The 13,395-nt window shown below is 41.3% G+C and overlaps 1 long non-coding RNA gene across 1 annotated transcript in view; it reads left to right on the forward strand.

Moving 5' to 3' along the window:
• The first annotated feature begins 1,547 nt into the window (after positions 1 to 1,547).
• The window catches only part of LOC310907564, an 84,659-nt gene continuing 72,811 nt past the window's right edge, over positions 1,548 to 13,395 (forward strand). The window contains exon 1 of the long non-coding RNA XR_014589651.1: positions 1,548 to 1,635. This is a non-coding gene — a long non-coding RNA (uncharacterized lncRNA). The remainder of the gene's footprint in view (positions 1,636 to 13,395) is intronic.

Consider the following 13,395-nt stretch of genomic DNA (forward strand, 5'->3'; position numbering starts at 1 on the left):
CCTAATCCATCTCTTATGCAAGATGTATCTATTTTGTGCCACCTGATTTGTTAAAAAAACCCCCAACAAACCAAATATATCACCAGCTACAAATCACCAGAAGTCTGTTATCCTAGAATTGGCTGCTGCTGACTGCACACCAGCCATCCGTGCCCAAAAAGTGATTAACTATTTGTTTATCTCCTCTCTGAGACATTTAAGACTCAATGCCTTTTCTGTTGTACTGCTGTGTGTCTGCACTGTGTCAAGTGGCTGGACATGAAAGCACTTACATAAGGTTATTAGAGGATTGGGCACACTAAGCTGCAGTTTCTCTTAGGAAGATGCAGCAAGGTCCAGTAAGGGTGCTGTCTATCTTGGTGGCTTCTTCCCTAGGCCATGGCCAGGTGTGACAGGTCAAAAGATTGAGGAATACACTGACAAAGTGGTTTGGGGTTTATTGTGTATGTGGGAGAGGGTTGTATTTGTTTGGATGGTTTTTGTTCATGTTGTTTTTGGTTAGGTTTTTAAAAATGGTGGGGTTTTTTTGTTTTGTTTTGTGCTTTGTTTTGTTTTTCACCAGCTAGTGGGAGAAATCAACATAATTACATGAGGAAATATAATGATGAGCACCTAGCATTGAGCCTGTGAAATGTGCCGGGTCTGACAATGTCTCTGTGAAATGACAGTAGTGCTCACAGGGATATGGCCTATGCTGGTTTTGTTTTCTTTCTGCAATCCATCCAGAGAGAGCTACCAATCACATGTTACAGTGTTGTGTTTTACAATGTACTGCATAGGTAATTTTTTCTAAGAAATAACCAGTAAATTAGCTTGATTTTACTAAATCAATATTACTTTACCATATCCACATAATTCATACCATTTAAGGATAAGCATTTGCAAATTCAAGACATTTAATTGCTGTTCAGTGTTCCTGCCTCATGTCAATGGATTTATGAGTTAACAATCAGTGAGAGCTGAGTGCTGCTTTCATTTCCAATCAAGGAGGTTATGCTTGGCAGGCATCATAGTTCTGTTATGTTCAGCCAATGAATACTTTTGTACAAACCTGTACAAAGTAGAGTAGAATATGGAAATAATGTTTTGAAGCAGAAAGTTCTGTCTAGAACTGTTTGGCATATGAGGGAAGGTGAAAAAAATAGTTGGTCAAATTACTTTTTTGATCACAGATGTCTGAATACCTCAGTTTAATATAGTAGTACTCAATGATTAACACAAAGAACAAATAACTTTCCTCAATTCATCCACTCTGCTTGGATTTCTAAACTTCTGTGGAAATGACCACACGCACACATGGGTTCCTATAACAGCAAGCTTTGAGGTTTATTAAAAAGCAGAATTCATCAGTTCTGTGCCAAACCTTTGGTAAGGACCATGAAAAAGGCTTTTCAGATACTTTAGTCAGCTTTTCCAGTAATGTCTGTCTAAGCAAACTTTTGCTATGTCTTGTTTTTTCTCATACTTTTGTTGACCTTCACTTAAGTCAGAGGCTTGATTTTCTGAAGGTGTATTTGAATATCTGCTTCCATTGTTTTTTATCCCATAGGGATTACACAGACTGGATGTTCTGTGCTATCAGCAGAGGATTTGCAATGTCAGGCTTTTGGAAACTGAATTATGTGATCATTCAAGGTATTTTACTGAACTGATACCACTAGTAAGATGTACCAAGGGCAATCATGTATGTGTGGGTACTAGAGGGTATTGTTTGCTACTTGGGTCCAAGTCTTTCAAATTTTACAATCTCTTGATTTTCACAAGCTGATTTTTTGTTGTTGTTGTTTAAGGGGAAGCATTCTCAGAATATTCTGAGTTGGGAGGAACACATAAAAATAATCTGTTTTAAACTGAAACCTGAAACAACTAATTTCTACTCCCTGTTGATTTCTTTTGTGCATATTGGCACCTTTTAGCTACACTGGATCACAATTTCTCCATTGATAAAATAACATAAACATGAAAGAATGTGACACAAAGTTGACACTGTAATTATTATTGCTGCTAAATTAGTTAGATCTGAGGCTTTCTATGTTACTGATATGGCTAATATGAATAATCATAAGCATTTAATTTCAAACCTAACACACTGCAGAACACCTTGAAAGTTCCAGATTCACACTTTCCTTCATGCCCACAACAAGCCCCAAAAGAAACAAATAAAAAACCCCAACAAAACAAACAAAAAAGGCCCCACAACTAGCAATTAAATCAGATTAAATAAAAACCCAGTTGAGAAAAGATTTTTGGTTTGCCAAAATGGAAAAAGCCCTACAGAAATCTGCCCTGGCTTTCACAACACACCTGAGAATGAGTCACTATGTTTTGATAATCTTGCATTACCAAGACACTTTCTTTTTAATTGCAACAACAGCTAAATATATTTAAAAGAAAGCTACATCTGCTAGGTCTTCCCTTCCTTGGCAGAATTTAGTAACAAGTGTGCTGCATAGCTGGTTCTCAGATCCACTGGCTGATGCCTGGGTGCTTCGTTCTGTTCCCTCCAATGCCAAGAGGTCCCAATGTAGGACAAATCCCAGGGAAGTCAGACCAGACTTGGTCTGGCTTCTTCCTTTCCTGCTGACAACCCTCACCTGGTGGTTTTTCCTCACCCAATTTGCCTTCCACGGGGCTTTGAGAGGATTCCCAAGAAAGGCCACCAATTGAATATCTGCTCTTTTCATAGGCTGGTTATACTCTTAACAAAGTATGCCTAAAAATAGTAAAAATAACAATATCAGTCACATCTTGTATGTGTGCCATCAACCCTAAGGACATGAAAGCCAGGCACCCATTGTGCTGACTTAATGACTGTTATAATGACTGGCATGAGAAAGGAACATCACAGTTCCTTTGATACTTCAGGGAACAAAGGCACACTTTTCATCCCCGAGCTTACTTACAAGTCTAAAGGATGAGACTGAACAGTGCAAAGAGTTGGCAGTGTCAGTGTGGGGGCAGGGTGAAAGGGAGAAACACACAGCTTTTACTTCCACACATAAATAAGGCTTGTTTTTATTAATTCTCCTCTATGAGTTGAACTATGTGCTGTGGTGCTGAATCACTTCAGAGTGATGTTGTTTCAACAGAAAAAAATGGTATTTTCCACCTTTAATCCACTCATAAAAATATTACCACAAAAGCTCCTTCTAATGTTCATGCCTCAGGAAACAAACATATATGATCCTTGATGGTAGAAACGTGCCTACTAGTACTGGCATGTTCTGCTTTCCCCTGCCTTTGTTTGGATATTTTCCATTTTTTTTATTTTGTCCTCCTTGTGGCTATGGGTGCAACTTTATTCATACACAGGTCTGCTTCATCATGCCCCTTTGGATGAACTTACAAGAGAGCTTCAAATCTCAGCATGCTTCAGCTCTTGAATTATGCCAGCCTCCATTTGAATTGAGGCAGACAGGCATGGCCCTGGGGCTTTAGACAGAGTCTAGACCTGAGATGCAGTGATGAACTAGGACAAGGAGGATGTCACAGGCTATGAAACTCCAAAATGATATAAGATGTAAGTGGAAATAGATGAGGAGTAGGCTGCAGGTCAGCTGTTGCAAAGTATGTAACCAGATTGACTGCTCAGCTTATTTCAAAACACTGGGTTCCCCTTTTAGACTTAAAAAATAATTAAGCACAGAAATCTGTTCTGTTTTCTAGAAATGGAAAGGAATTGGAATATCAGCAAGTTTAGTGTCCTTAGAAAAACCAGAAATATTTTGAGTGGAAGATATTAGCTATGATATTTGACTTGTTTCCCAAAAGACTAAGAAACAAAAATATCTTTTAATGGCTACAGTTATTTCCATATTTTACTGCATTTTTCTTTTTCAGTTGCCTCAAGGTTTTATTCTGTGCCAGTTGTTGTAGGGCATGAGTAAATGGAATTAGTCAGCAGATTACAGATCTATTGCTGATTTAGCACCTTAGGAAAACATATTAGAGAGTGAAGATGAAGTATATTGTTTAATTACAGCAACATCGAATTGCTTCAGTTAATCACCGAGTGAATAGACTCTAAAGCTTTTAAATCAAAGGTATGCAGTAATTTTTAATAACTCCACCGTGGAAAGAGCTTCCAAATCACCATGGCTTAAGAGCATACAGCCTGGCTATAACAGACTTGAATCATCTGCAAATTGTGTTTATCCTCATTCAGCTGCTTATTTGGAGTCCAAGTGTATCTCACCAATATTTAGCCATCAGGCTGTGAAGGCCACAGCTCTTCAATGCATATATTGAGGCCAAGCCTCTTTAGCATAATGAGTTGATAATTGAGAAGCCCTAGCCAGTCTTCCCAACAGCACTCAGGGTCAGCATGGTGGGACAGAGACATTCCACACTGGGCACACATCCTCTCTACCACTGCAAGAAGCAGCATAAGTATACCAGCATTTGTTTGAGAATTTATTTCCAAATTAACTCACATAACTAGAACACTAACTTTCCAATTGCTTGGAACCTTCCAAAAAAAGCCCTCACTTAGATGCTATTTATTCTTAATGTTTTAATGGTGAGTTTTAGCAAGGAGAGATTAAGATATGACCTCTGTATTTATTACCATTTATGGTGACTTTTAGGAAAGACCTATCTTTTGGACAGAAAATAGAAGGAAAGAATGCTTTACCAAGATATTTTTCCCACCTTATCTCTTTTTCTAAGATTCCATTTGACCATTTGCTATTACAGTCTAAATATGCTTATTGTTGATTAAAATAACAAATATTTAATATGAACATATAAAATACAATTCCTTTTAAGCACCTCAAAAGAGGGGAATGTAGAATTGCAGCCGTCTGCTCTTAGGTGTTTATGACTGTCTTCTGGTTTAGTATTTACATTTTAGTATCTCAGAAGGAGAACACTGGAGGATAAGGTTATGGAATACCCAGCTTAAGACTGAACTTTTGCTAGGGTTGCTTTAGGGCATTTTGAAAAAGAATACAATGTCATACTGTGCCAGAGAGTTTCCTGGTGCTGACCACTGAGAACTGCTGATATCACTGTGTTGCTGGAATAGGAATTGTGGCAAAAGGCATTGAGGAACCTCTTTGGTACCAGTGCCTGTTCTGCAACAGTGCTGGACATGGATTATTCTGCCTGCATATCGTGTATCCACCTGACCTTGACTTGCCTTTCTTCAGGGTTCAAACAAGGCAAATTGTCCCATCTTTTTACTGATTTGTATTTTTAAGTTCTCAGGTAGTCTTTGGTTTTCATTCTGGATGTGTCAAATAATTTCTACCTTCTTCTTTTCCTCCTTTCCTTGCATTTTTATTCAGGATAGAAAAGAATATTGCATGCATCTCTGGGCTCTCCAACATTGGAAGGACACTGACTTGTCGGCTTGAGTCCAGAGAAGGGCCATGAATTTGATTAGAGGGATGGAGCAGCTCTCCTATGAGGAAAGGCTGAGACAATTGGGTTTGTTCAGCCTGGAAAAGAGAAATCTTTGGGATGACCTAATTGTGACCTTCTAGTACCTGAAGGGAGCCCAAAAGAAAGATGGAGAAGGGCTTTTTACAAGGGCATGTAGTGACAAGACTAAAGGGAATAGTTTCAAACTGAAAGAGGTAAGGTTTAGATCAGATATTAGGAAAAACTTTTTTACTATGAGGGTGGTGAACTACTGAAATAGAGTGTCCAGAGAATTTGTGGATGCGGATCCCTGGAAGTGCCTAAGGGTGGGATTGATGGAGCTCTGAGAAAGGGGGTCTAGTGAAAGGTATCCCTGCCCACGGCAGGGGACTGGAACTAGGTGATCTTTCACGTCCTTTCCCACCCACGCCTTTCTATGCTCCTATCATTCTATGATATCTGGAATAAATAATAACAACACAAGAACGCTTGCGCTGCATCCTTGAAAAACCACTCCTGTGGTCATCAGCAGCAGGAGGAGCTTCGAGAAGGTACATTCCCTGTGATCGCCCAGAGCGGGGGGCGCGGCGCAGTCCCGGCAGCGGCCGGCAGGGGGCAGGAGCAAATCGCCCGCAGCCCCCGGGAGGCGGCGGTGACAGTGACAGTCGCTGCCTGGGGCACCGCGGGTCCTGCGGGATCCCCGCGCCAAACCCAGCCCCGAACGAGATGCCCGGGGATGATGCAGTGCTGCAGAGCAGCCTGACGGAGCGCCAGGAGGTGTGATTGCTAAAATGTCTCCCTGTTTTTACTAAACTGCCTCGTTTCTGTGACCTTCAGGAGCGCATATTGTCAGAATAAAACCAGAAAACGTCGATTTTTCCGATCTTCCTTGCAGAAATTGGCGTCTCCTTTTCAATCCCCACCTTCCTCTTCTGCTTGTCATCCCTTTTGTGCAAAGATTGATCATGATGGCGTGACGTGATGCTAAATGGGGAGTGAGTGGAGTGTCTCCCAAATGAGGTTTGGCTCTTTATTTTTTCCCAGTGTGTCATCATGTGCCCACTTCCTAAAGAGCAGCCCACAGCAGTGATGTGGATTGCTGTCACTGTGATGAGTAAGACCAGGAGAGAAAATGCAGGGCTGAAAATAATTTGCAGAACTGTAAAAATCCAGGCTTACAGTACTAACTGAGCCAAAATCATGCAGAGTAATAAAAGGCAATACCAGATGCTGTAAACAGCCTCCTTTTAACATTTGCAATGAATAATATTAAAAAACCCCAACTGATATTCATCAAATGCTACTGAGCGCTTGCAAAGGCTGTGGAGCAGAAAGCTCGCTCTGAGTGACCTTTTCCACTCAGCAATTTGGGGGTTTGCCTTGTGCCAACACCCGGAGCAGCCAGCATCAAGTATCTGCAGGGCGTGGTGCCAGGCTCCCAAAGATGTCCCCAGGGTAAAGGCAGACTGTCCACTTGTGTGTGGCGCTGCCAGCAGTCCCTCCAGGGTCAGCAAGGACAGTCTCCGGGCAGCTTGGCACCCGAGCAGAGCTGTCCCTGTGGAGAATCAGCTTCACTGGCTCTGGATGTGCGTGGCCTGGATGACCTCCTAAGCCCACAGTGTCCAGGGGGTTGAAGGGCTGGGGGTTGCTGCAGTGTCATGTTTAGAGTATTGTGGTAACCTACCCAAGATTTAACCAGTCAGGCAATAATCATGGCAGGAGCACTCAGAGCAGGTCATTACTCTTGTACTTTGCAAGGCCCTCAATTCAGCTTTTTGTTGGGGAAAATAAAAATAGACAGCCTTGAGTACTACTGAGCCTTGAGTACTACTGAGCAAGACAAAAACCAATGGCTGGCTGGAGATTGCCCACGAGCTTTATTTTTATGAGGGTTAGCAACTCTGTGGTATTGTTCCCATGCTGTGCTGATATTTAGTCCTGTCTGATACAAGAAGTGACAGTTTCAGCAGCTCAGGATGGTGTAGCTTGACCCTCTCTGTTTATGCAACCCCACTTTCCCTGTGGAGGACTTTGCCTTTGCTTTGCTGCTCTGAAATGCTTCCTCTCAACTGTTTATTAGGATTGGAAATGCTATTCTTATTGCTTTATGCACTGAAATATAACCTCTTATTCTCTGTCAGTTCTTTTCTTCACTTTCTCTTCACCATATGGAGGTGAGAGCTACCAATCTGTTTATAGCTACTCACTTTTCAGATTCCCATATTTCCTCTTTATTTACTTTAAAAATACTGTGTATACATGTTCAGAAATAATACTGTATATACATGTGCAGAAGATGCTGAGAAATTGTATGGTAAGTGACAAGAGCCACAACTTGGAGTGAGATTACCTGAGTCTGCACCAGTTTATTGGCAGGGCCCTGGCAGGTGAGATTTGAGAACATCCTTAACTTGGACCCTGCCAGGTAGTCTCTGGGGTCTCTGCATTGCCATCAGATTGCTCCAGAAGAAATAGAGCCACAGGTCAGATTGTACCCACCTTGCTGTGTACTGGAGGATACGTTGTCCACTCAGAAAAACTTTGAAAGAAAGAAACTCAGGGAAGCCAGGACTGAAGATTTTCCTGCTACTGGGACACAGAGGCATAGTGAGAAGTTTGGCCACAGCTTTTGCAGCAAAGAGCTGAGTGGAGGAGCCTTCTGAAATGGGAACCGTCTGGTAGCATGGGAATTGTCTTTGGCGCGCATCTCCGTAAACTACACCCAGGCATTCCAGTGTGGCTGAGAGGAAACTGGAGATGTGTCCATGCTCTCTGTGGCTGAAAGCAGCTGGGAAGCACGGGGGGAGGAAGCAGCCTAGGGCTGGTGGCTGCTGGAGCGTGTTTGTGCTGGGGCCGGGGGCGCTGCATGGGCGGCTCTGCTCACAAGCTGCAAAAACAACCGGCCGGTCCATTGTGGCTGTTATTATTGGAAAGGTTGCAGAAATGGGATGCATCCATTTCGGCACTGAAAAGCATCAGCAATCTCCGTAATTAATCTCACTGTTCTTGCTGACATGATTAATTTTCAAAGGATTAGGCATGATTGTGTTAGGTTCTGTAAATATCAGAAACTTGTCAGATTCTGTAAATATTGGAAATCTTTTCCCAGAAATATTTTTTTCAAGCTGGTTGGCTAAAGGTTGCATAAATTATACTTTTATTGCTTTAATAAGCAGGCTATTAACAGACATTCTGATAGAACAGCAACACTTTACACAAACATTTAATTTATGATTATGCCATACTGTTTTATACTGACCTAAAATTCTGTATTGGAGAGGAACACACATTGTTTTAATTATCTTGATGATACAACAGCTTTATAAAACTTGCTACAGGCTCATCAGTTCAGATGCAGGTATGATTCATACTAGGTGTAAGAAAATTACTCAGGAATGTAATGTCACCGTTGATAATAATCAGTATTCAAATGTTCTTTAAACACAGTAAAAAGAGCATGTATTGTTTAAGGTTGTCAACACCATGGGATTTCCACTTTCCCCAAGTGAATAGAAGAGTTTTTTACAGTTTCCTCATGCTCAGCTCAACACCAGCAAGCCTATCTGTGCAGGTGACAGCTCAGCTGCCAAACTTGTCGTGTGTCATTGCACAACCTTCCTTGTTGGCCTGTAGAGTTGTGGTATATGGCTAAGGTTAGCTCACAACCAAGGAAGACTGCTGACTCTCAATCTCTGGAGGGTCCATGAAAAACTGGGGAATTCTTAGGGATGGTGCAGGTTGATCTCAGGATAAAGTGATTTTTTGGAGTCCTTCCCCTCTTCATGTTCCATTATATTACAATAGTTTTGGTTGTATTTGAACACCTGCTTGATCAGTAGACATGGCCTGTTAGGATTCTTACTGTAGCATATTTTTGTCTTTATTATGAGCTAGGTTTAACTAGAAAATGACTGTAATATTCTCTCCATTTGCACCCCTATTTCTCTCATCTGAAGCTGTGCCTGTGGAGTGCTTTCCAAGGCCACACCTGCAGACCCTGATTTTTGCAGTCACCTTCTTACTCTGTTGCAAAATGTTTACATGCAGAGGCTGTACGCAAAAGCAGAGTACTGGCTGTAATGTAGTTACAGTATTGGATACAAATAAATCAGTTTCAGCTGTGCTGCACTGTAGCCAAGAGTTTCCAAAGCATATCTGGAACACAATAATAATATAATTTCAGTAGAATTTAATGAGGCTGTAACTCCAGAGACAGGTAGTGGGAATAACTGTAATCCAAGAATTTAGTTTCCTGAATCCTAAAATAGATTAATGGCTTCAGTGGATGTTTTTCTGAATGTATCTCAAATAAAAGACATGCTTGTTTATACATTTTTTTTCTCTGCTACACTCATCCTATCGCTTTCTCATCCTCATCTGTTCTTTGGCTTTTGCCCTCCTTTTATGAGTTTCTCTCATGCTCCCATATTATACTGGTTCACAAAAGTTCACTCATAAAAATTTCAGTATTTATTTACCTTGTGCTGCTTTCTTATTATAGCATCTCTGAATGTACTGCACATTCCTGATTCCAGAGTAGTACATGGTGCTTGGAATGCCTGTGTGACGAAGTCCATGCATATATCTGGGATTACATGCGCACATCACACCATTTTACAGGGTTCTTTTCACTTACACACCAACTACCAAAGTGTTTAAGCCTTTTCTTCTCTTTGTCATAATTCTTTTAAAACTAAATTAATGTTATTAGGAATAATGAGAGATTATTTCTTGTGTTCATTAGAATAAAGATTCCTCATGAAATCGTACCTCACGTTATTACAATTGCTTATTTAAAGAATCACCTAAAGTTTTACTTCATGTTTCTCACCCTGATCTACAACTCAAGGTATACCACCTTGTGGGTGGCACTGCAGGAGGACTGGGACTTTAAATGATATTTGACTTTTACTTTACTTTACACTTTTTATAACTTTTACCTTTTGTTGCTTTCTGTAAGTAGAGGTCTGAATCAAAATGGACATAAATCATATATATATATATATATACACTTTTTTTTTAGTCTTAGAGTCTTCACTTTTCATTTTTTGTCTATTATTAATTTTTTTTCCTTCAGTTAGATACACTCTTTCTTGTCCCCTTAAAATTCAAGTGGTTTGAAAAGGTCTCTGATTCACCACTGGCACCACTTCAGTATAATGCCAGTGTCATTTGACTTGTATATGAATAGTCACAGCTTTCATTGGAAAAAAGGAATGTGAGAGCCAGGAAAGAAATGTACTATCACCTCTCCCAGGCCACCTGCCTGCACTGGAGGAGGTAAGGAATTCCAGGACAAGCTGTTTTTTTTTAAACCTAGCACAGCAAATACATTCAGGAGACATTACTTTATAAGTCATTCCAAATGTTGGATCAGTTTGTCCTCTGAAGTCATAATATGATGCAGCTACTTTCAAAGTCCATCTGCCAGCAAGCTTAAGTAATTAAACTCCCCTCTCCTGCTCCCTCATGTAGCCTCCCTGAAATGCCCTGAGGTCTGTCCCTCCTTCCCTTCTGCTGCGAGGCCCGAGACATCACCTGGCACTGGGACAGGTGGCTGCAGGTGTCCCTGCAGTTGGAGACCAAAGGGTCTGAGCTGGCCAGGCTGCTGGCCTAAAAGAAACCCATGGGATGCAGAAGCTGCATCTCCTGACAGGTGCCTTCATCCACATGCATCAGCACTGGTTCTTTGGGAGCCAGTTATTTTGCAGCTAATGCAGTTAATTCTCTGCCAGCTTCCTGAACCCTGTCTCTTCCATATATCTTGGTGAGCCTGTGGGGATTTAAACAATATTTGACTTGGAGGTACTACAAGGCAAATGCACAAGCCATCAAAGGCATGTTTTATAATCATGGCTTAACATGATTCTTTTCTTCGGCATTTGACAGAAAGAAAAAAGATTAAAAAGATGATTTTAAAAGCCTTATGAATTTAAGCATGCAGAATGTCCCAGCCTTCTATCATTGTGAATCCATTTTCCCATGTTGAAGGGGGAAAGTTTACTTGGGAGTAATAAACAGGTCCCGTGGGACTGCAGCGTGCTACTGCAGTCATGCACAAAGTGAGTCGGCCAGGAAAGGGATGTCAGCCAAGAGGCTTCAGTCCCACACTTCAAAGGACAACACTCATGGGCACAGCTTTATTTTCCTTTTCAAAATGCTCTGACAAGCCCTTTGCTGCATTGCTAATGATACTGCTGAGAGACAATGTCCTGAGCACATGGAAATATAAAAGAATGATTCTTGTCCCATTGACATCTGCTGTGGTGTCCCAGAAAGGTGGACTACATCATGTAACAAATTTAAAATAACTGTACACCTAACCTCATTACCAGGCCTTATAGGCAGTAGATGAGAGTCAAGTTAGTGAGATACTATTTCCTGAAAAGAGGTCATTACTTCTCTGTGTCTCATTGTTTTGACCTACTTACAGGTTTTTTTAAACACTCATGCACTTAGGGAAAGGCCTTCCTGGAGAAATATATTTGGAGGGATTTACCTCCGGATGAGGTAGGTCTTATTTAGCTGGCCATACATCAAGAGCAACACTGGAGATTAATAGTGGGTGGGAGGGACACTTATGGGGATGACATGAAAAATGTTCCAGGCTGGCCCTGTTGCCCCCCACCCCCCAAACTAATGTAACAGTGCACTTTTTAAGCTGTTTCAGGGCATTGTCTCTGCCTGGATAACCCCTCTGAAATGCTGCTCTGCCTCTTGAGGCTTTTGCTAGTCCTCATCCCAAGACAACACATGAAAGAATATTTTCCTACTGCATGTGTAGCAATATGCAAGCAGATTTGAGAGCCTGAGAGACAAAGCCAGCCCTCCCCTAGTATGGTGCTCAAACCACGGTGAATTCACTGAGGTTGGGAGGTAGAATAGGATTCTAACACAAAGCCTACGTTTCCTAGTGCAAAGAATTCAGTAAAGTCCCTGTGCAGTGGACAGGGCTGGAATGGATTGGATCTTGATTTATAACGTGTCAATTTTGTGGGTAGACAGAACCTGGAATTAGCACCCATTGGGTTGGGCAGTCTCATGGGTAATCTCAGCATCTTTTGTTGTAGGTGCCTACTGAATTAGTTTGAGTCTGTGGGCTTATGTGTGATCTATATCACATTTATGCAGGACTTAGCTATAGAAATATTTTCTTCTTTATTTTTTCCCTGCCAGCTGACAGGTATAAGCTGCTGCTCAAGAAACAAAGTCTTTTATTCTGTTGCTCTTTACCTTGTCACTATGACTGCAAAACTTTATTTAACTCACCAGTTCCTCTACTTTTTCATCAGAGACCTTATGATACACCATCAAAATTTCCACTGTGTTATTTGGCAATCAGATTGTGTTGTTTTCAAGAAAGACGCTTTCAAATGGGAGAATTAATTACTATGAACCTATTTCTAACCAGATCAAATATTAGAAAGCTGACTTCAGAATGCAGTTCTGAAAGGCTTCAGAATGCAATTTTCTTCACCGAGTAAGGTTCCTGACTTCCTATTATCCCTGGGGTTTAGAGTTTGTAGCTGCAATAAGTTCAGTGTTGGTGTGTATTCAGCTGCTACTTTCATGGCAATACTTGGTGACAGTTCTCCAATCTGAAGCAAAGAAGGCCGTGTGAAACAATCAGCTGATATATTTATAATCTCGGAGCCAGGGTAATGAGAGAAGTGGGGACTTGGAAATCTGAAGGTTGCTACTGGGTGACATTTCAAAAAAGCACAACTTGGGTAACAGTGAAGTTGCCTGAAACTACATTACTTAAGTTATTAGTAAAAGTGAACATCTTTACATTAGATATTGTATCTTTACACTCTGTATTAAACACCTTCTGACCTCTGACACTCTCTGAAAGTAGAGAGTGACACAGGTCTCAGGATGGGGCTCTGAGCTGAAACCACTGCCCAGCCCATGCAATGCTCATCTCCTTCACCACTGGAATGGCAGCTGACACCTGTGCATGGCCTTCTCTTCATGCCAGCATTTCATGTGCTGGCTATGAGCAGTTCAAAGGGAGAAGTTCAAAGGAAT

This window comes from Zosterops lateralis (assembly GCF_965231275.1).
Source record: "Zosterops lateralis genome assembly, chromosome: 3".
Taxonomy (NCBI): Eukaryota; Metazoa; Chordata; class Aves; order Passeriformes; family Zosteropidae; genus Zosterops; species Zosterops lateralis.